General features: G+C 44.0%; 1 protein-coding gene across 1 annotated transcript in view; it reads right to left on the bottom strand.

The window, feature by feature from the left end:
* ndfip2 (Nedd4 family interacting protein 2) overlaps positions 1 to 5,690 on the bottom strand; it is a 13,112-nt gene that overhangs the window by 2,670 nt on the left and 4,752 nt on the right. The window lies entirely within an intron of this gene.

Genomic DNA, 5,690 nt, shown 5'->3' with positions numbered 1-5,690 from the left:
ATGCGTTTATGTTCCATGATTACACTGCAGGACGTGCAAAACAGCTGCAGCTGGGGAGGAAACTGGTTTGCTGAAATCTTTGTGGGCAAATGTGAAGCATTAGCGCACATTTTGGCTTCGGTCGCTGCTCCTGCACGCTCCCGGCATTCTGACATTAACAGGAAGTGACGTCACGTGTCTTCTTCCTGAGTTATTTGGGGTTATTTTGTATTCCACGCTATGCAAACCCACAAAGAAGAAACTAGACTGCAGAAACGGTGGCGAATCACTTTAGAAACAATAAATATTGGGTTAAATTGCAGGAAAGTTGCGGCGTTTTGGACAAAGTTGCAAAAAGTTGTGATTTTGCGGGGTTTGCTTGATTTCGCGTTAATAGTTGCGATCACAACATCGCGACATCCTGGAGGGTCTGGTAATACGTGAATTCACACATCTAGAGTTGGAGCGCGGACAAGGTTTTCTCTAAGGAATCGCCTGCGACCTTTGACTCCGTGAATTTAAATCAGCAAAATATAACAGCTATGCAGTTTGACATCCCTACGTTCCACGGTTATCAACGAGAAATAGTCCATAGATGGACAATCGGCGCCATGATACGTCCCATCTGAGGACAGCTGTGTACAAAAAAATAGATAAATATAATTTAAGATGGTTAAACAAAAATGAGAGTCGTGGTTTCATTACGGCAGGTCGTACAAGCAGCGCTGCGAGGACCACCGGTTGAAGAGGCAGGAAGCAAAGTGTTCCACTCCTTTCAAAATAAGACGTCCCAGATCACTTTAAAGAACCTTTCAGCCCACGGGGCGTCAGTGCAAAATTAGACGTTAGATATAAACCATTCTGCATGCGAGCTCGAGAACTGCGGTGCTTTTAATTTGAAGGGGAGCGGCGTGGCGTTTTCACAGCATCAAGAATTTCGACAAAAGATCAGTTGTGCCCAACTTCTCCAGTTGCCGGGAGTTAAAACCGTCAGGGACCGTTTGACGGAAGCTGCCGCGCTGAATTTTTGGAACCAGAGTCTGTGCGCTGGAGAATATGGGGCTTTAAGTCCCGCCTACTCCCTCGCCCCTCCCCCCGCCCCCCCCCGCACGTAATCATGGCATCACATGAGCTTTCCACTCAGCGTTAATTTACAGCTGAACATGTCAGGAGAAAAAAATGACTACGTGAACAGGAATCAATACCTGAAAACACGTTATCGAGAGCAACTTCCTGTTTGTTTAAATGGGCGGGGCTTATCTGAAACCTGCGTTGGAAGCTGCTAAAATAAAGACCAGAAGAAGAAGAGCATTCATAGAAACTAATTCATGTTATTTCAGTGAGTCATCATCGTTGTGCCCTGAGTCCTCTGTTGCTTCAGATGAGGCTGATCCCCATGGATTTACAAACACACACAAATACATGTCATATACACATTCGAGCCACTTGTTTTAAATAAATGCTTCTATTTGCACTGGATAAAATGTGGGAAAAGTCTGAAACCGGCGCTAAAATAAAACACATAACACATCCATTAAAGCGAAAGTTCAAATCTTTTTGAAGTGGGGTTAAAAAAATGAACTAAAAGTACATTTTTTTGTGTGTGTTTTCAATGAGGTCCGTCGGCCATCTTCATTCAAACTGACTTGAAAACGTAATCAGCTGGGATTTTAAATTTCGTTAAAATCCAACCAGTGGCTCTGGAGATATTTCGCTAACAGACAAACACAGGCAAAATTATTCCTCGATAAGAATTTTAAAGGCAATCCGCTATTTTATAAATCTTTACACGCTACGCCGTTACGTAGGTGGAAATACTGCATTTGAACAGGAAGTGCTACAACGTCCGCTGCCGTTAGCGACTTGGAAAAACAAGATGGCCACTCACCTGCCAGTCCGTCGGCTCAAGGCTCGTTCCCGCACTCCGTCCACGGTTTTCAGTTCAGATATTATTCTTTTAAAAAGGATTAAAAGTTAAAAATAAATAAATAAAAACAGGTCCTCCATCAGCTCCTTCGCGTCACACCCCCACTGGGTGCACAGCTGAGTCTCATCGAGCCAATCAGAGTGGGGGGGAGACTCACGTGCGCCTTCCGGACGGTGCGTTTACGGCTTCAGGACATCCCAGCACCGCTGCAGCGCGCTTCGCTTTTAACAAATGTGGCGTTCATGAAAAGCCGATGTGTGCTTTAAATGCTAACGGTGACTGTATCTCATTTTTAAAAAACATTTTAATTCACTTTTAGTGACGCTCTACATTAAAACAATGTATTAAGGCCAGAAAGAAGGGGAAAAGTTTAAATTCCGACATTTTTCCTAAAAGTTTTTTTTTAAAAGCCGTCTTTTAAGACTTAAACGAGCGGAAGTGAACCCCACTTTTTGCTCCTGGTTTATTTAGCTTATTGTTTTATTTTTATTTATCTATTTGCATCTTTTACAGGGGTGCTTTTAATGCATTAACTTCAAAACATTTCAGCTGAAGCGGTCCGAGGTGACGTTTATTCCGCACGCTACACCGGAACTAGCGGGACCTATTTCAGTCCTTCACAACAAGAGTCCCAAACACATACACCGAGTATTTACTTCTAAATACTCTCGTATTATTTGGTTGTTTAAGCTGCCGTGTCCGTTTCACTGAATAACAATAATGTTAAAGTTATTTTCCATAAGCTTGAGGTGTTTCTAAACAGTTTATTTTCAAAGTTAGCACTCGGTGTATGTTCGAGACTTACTGTGAAGAGGGCCCATAGTAAATGCTAAAAATACAAAAAGATGCCACAATTACGAACCTAGCTTTAACGTGCTAAAGGCTTTTTATTTTATTTTACAAATACAGTTTGAAACCACAATAAATGTACGAGTTTTGTACGAGTTTCACGTGCAGGAAGCCTGAAAATGAGTTGTAAATGTACTTACTTGAGGTGATGAAACACGGGCACACAGTGCCCTCTGGTGGTGAACGGTAACATAGCTCTAAAAGGCCCCAAAGAAAGCTTTATTTCAGATTTGTGGTGATTTAAAATGTTCTCTAAGAACTGTTTGTCCAGTTTGGTGTCATTTTAAGCTGACAGTAAGCATGTTAATGGCTAATTTTTTTTTTTGCCTTATCAGCGGTCTCTTTAGACAACCTGGTGTTATTAAAAACAATGACAAACCAAAAAAATGGAACCACTGGCGCATCAGTTTCAGTCCAAACTGACACCGTGAACTGGCTTCGGTGATTTCCCACAAAATAAACCGTAATCTTTACCCAATCTTTAATTGGGCACGCTGTTAAGGTTTGAAACACGTGCGTTTCTGCGCCATCGAGTGGTGGACACGGTTCTTTTTCAGCTGTTAGTGGTTTTATAACAAAGTGGAAGAGACGGCAACTCGACCACGTAAAGTCACAAAGCTCAGCTGAGGTCGCCGACGTTCTGCAGAGCAGAGAGCTTCGTGAAATGGGTTTCCATGGCAACACCTGCATCCAAGCCTTCCATCACCAGGTGCAAACAGTCGGATGCTGTGGAGACGTGTCCTCTGGAGGGACAAGTCGCGCTTCTCTGTCTGACGATCCGACGGATGAGTTCTTGTCTGGCTGCTCTGTGCCGAGTGTAAAGTTTGGTGGAGGGAGCATCATGCTGTGGGGTTGATTTTTGGCTGCTTAGTTCCAGAGAAAGGAACTCTTAATGCTTCATTGTACCAAGACATTTTGGACAACTTTGTGGGAACAGTTTGAAGATGGCCCCTTCCTGTTCCAACATCACCTCTGGCACACAAAGCAAGGTCCACAAAGACATGGATGATTGAGACTGAGAGCCAGGCCTTCTGTCCAACATCAGGGTCTGACCTCACAGATGAGCTCCTGGAAGAACGGTCCAAAATTCCCAGAAACATTCCTAAACCTGTGGAAAGACTTCCCAGAGGAGCTGAAGCTGTTAGAGCTGCAAACTGTGGACCGACTTCATGTTAAACAATATAGAGTAAGAATGGGACGACACTCAGGTTCATATAAGTCATTCAAACAGAATCCAACAACGTGTCAGTGGCAGGCTTTTGAACTTTATTGGTATCTTTATTTTTTATTTTTTGCAAGAGCTGTCATTTTAATTCCAGTTACAATAAAACAGACCAAATTCACCCGATGTTTTCACAAGCACCTCGAGCAAAAGACTCCGCCCCCACATCATCATCATCATCTTTATTGATTTTTTTTTTTTTTTAATTTGACTTGTATACAAACACGTAATCATAGATTAATCTGAACGTTACTCCCCCTCCCCCCGTTAGCTCATCCAGGAGGGTAAAATCATGCAAAAGTTACTTGATATTGCTTCAGGAGGACAGAACGGGGAGGTGGGGGGGTCAAAACGAGAGGGTTTTTGGCAACGCTCGAGCTGTCACAGTTCAGGTTAAAAAGCAACAAAAACAAACAAACAAACACATAATAGAATACCAGAATTTTGAGTTTTTTCTTTGACAAATAAATGTGCAAAAAGCGGATTATCCATTCAGGGATCATTAAGAATTCCAGTTTTTTTTTTTTTTTTAAAAACAAACTTAAAATGGCTAAGAGAGCTTTTAATTTTTCTTACCCCCACATCAAGTTTAGCAGATTCACAAATCTTACTGTACAGAACTTCAAAGTGCAAATATTAAAAATTGGCATAAGCTTGTATATACATTTCATTTCATAACAACAAAACACAAAAAAAAGAAAAAAAATGGATTTCTCCACTCGTCTCGTGAGGCTCTGCCCCCCCCACCCACTCGTGAAGTTCTCAGGCTCCGTTCTCGCCGATCCGACGTCATCGCCAACACGCCACGGGAAAATCCCGACGCCGCCGTTCCTTTTTAACAGTCGGGAGCTCGGGTCGCATCGCCGTAACGGGAGGGAGGGGGAGGAGTCCTCACTCAGAGAGCAGCAAAACAACAACAACAAAAAAAAAAATCAAACCGCCGAGTCGTCCCGGACCGGACCCCCGATCTCGGTCTGCGCCGACAGAACCAAACAGCTACGGCAACCATCAACTCGATCCAACTTAGTAAATTGCATAAGACTCTTAAACACTCCGACTGAAGTTTATTTTATTTTATTTTTAAGAAAAAAGGAAACCAGCCTGGCACGTTTTTGCACCGTTAAGTCAAAACACCTCTCATCCGCAGCACCAGAGCTGACGGAAACAAAAAAAACCAAAAACATTTATTTCACTTGGTAGCTTGTCGCGGCGCTAACGGGTCCTAAGAGATTGTTAGAAGCGTCGGTTCGGACGGGGGGAGGGGGCAGCCGGCGCTGTCCTCCCGCTCTGAGCCGTGACGCCCCCTTTCACTTCAAAGGGGGAGGGGTTAAAGGGTTTGAAAGTGTCATGATAAATAAACAGATAAATAAAAAGTCGGCGCGGGAGAATCACCCGGGTGAAAGGAAGGGAAACTGTAGCCGGCTCTAATCGCCGTCGTGTGTAAAAGGTCAATAAGAGTGTTTGGTTGTAAAACAGCCGGAGTGTCGGCGGCTCCGTGCACGGCTCAGGCTCTCCTAACCGGAGGACTGCGGTCGGTCGACGCCTAGTTTTAGCCTCGAACCGGTGCCGTTATTTGTAACACTTTCAAATTAAAGGCGGATTTCCTTCGTTGTTCGACGCAAACGCGCCCCTCGCTTCGAGTTCGGCGCCTCCAAGAGACCCGACACGGCGGGCGAGGGAAGGACGGAGCGAGGCGGTTCGAGTCGGACGTTT

The sequence above is a fragment of the Kryptolebias marmoratus genome, linkage group LG23 (assembly GCF_001649575.2).
Source record: "Kryptolebias marmoratus isolate JLee-2015 linkage group LG23, ASM164957v2, whole genome shotgun sequence".
Classification (NCBI taxonomy): Eukaryota; Metazoa; Chordata; class Actinopteri; order Cyprinodontiformes; family Rivulidae; genus Kryptolebias; species Kryptolebias marmoratus.
Note: the sequence above shows the minus strand (reverse complement) of the source record. Positions and strands in the feature narration are given on the sequence as shown.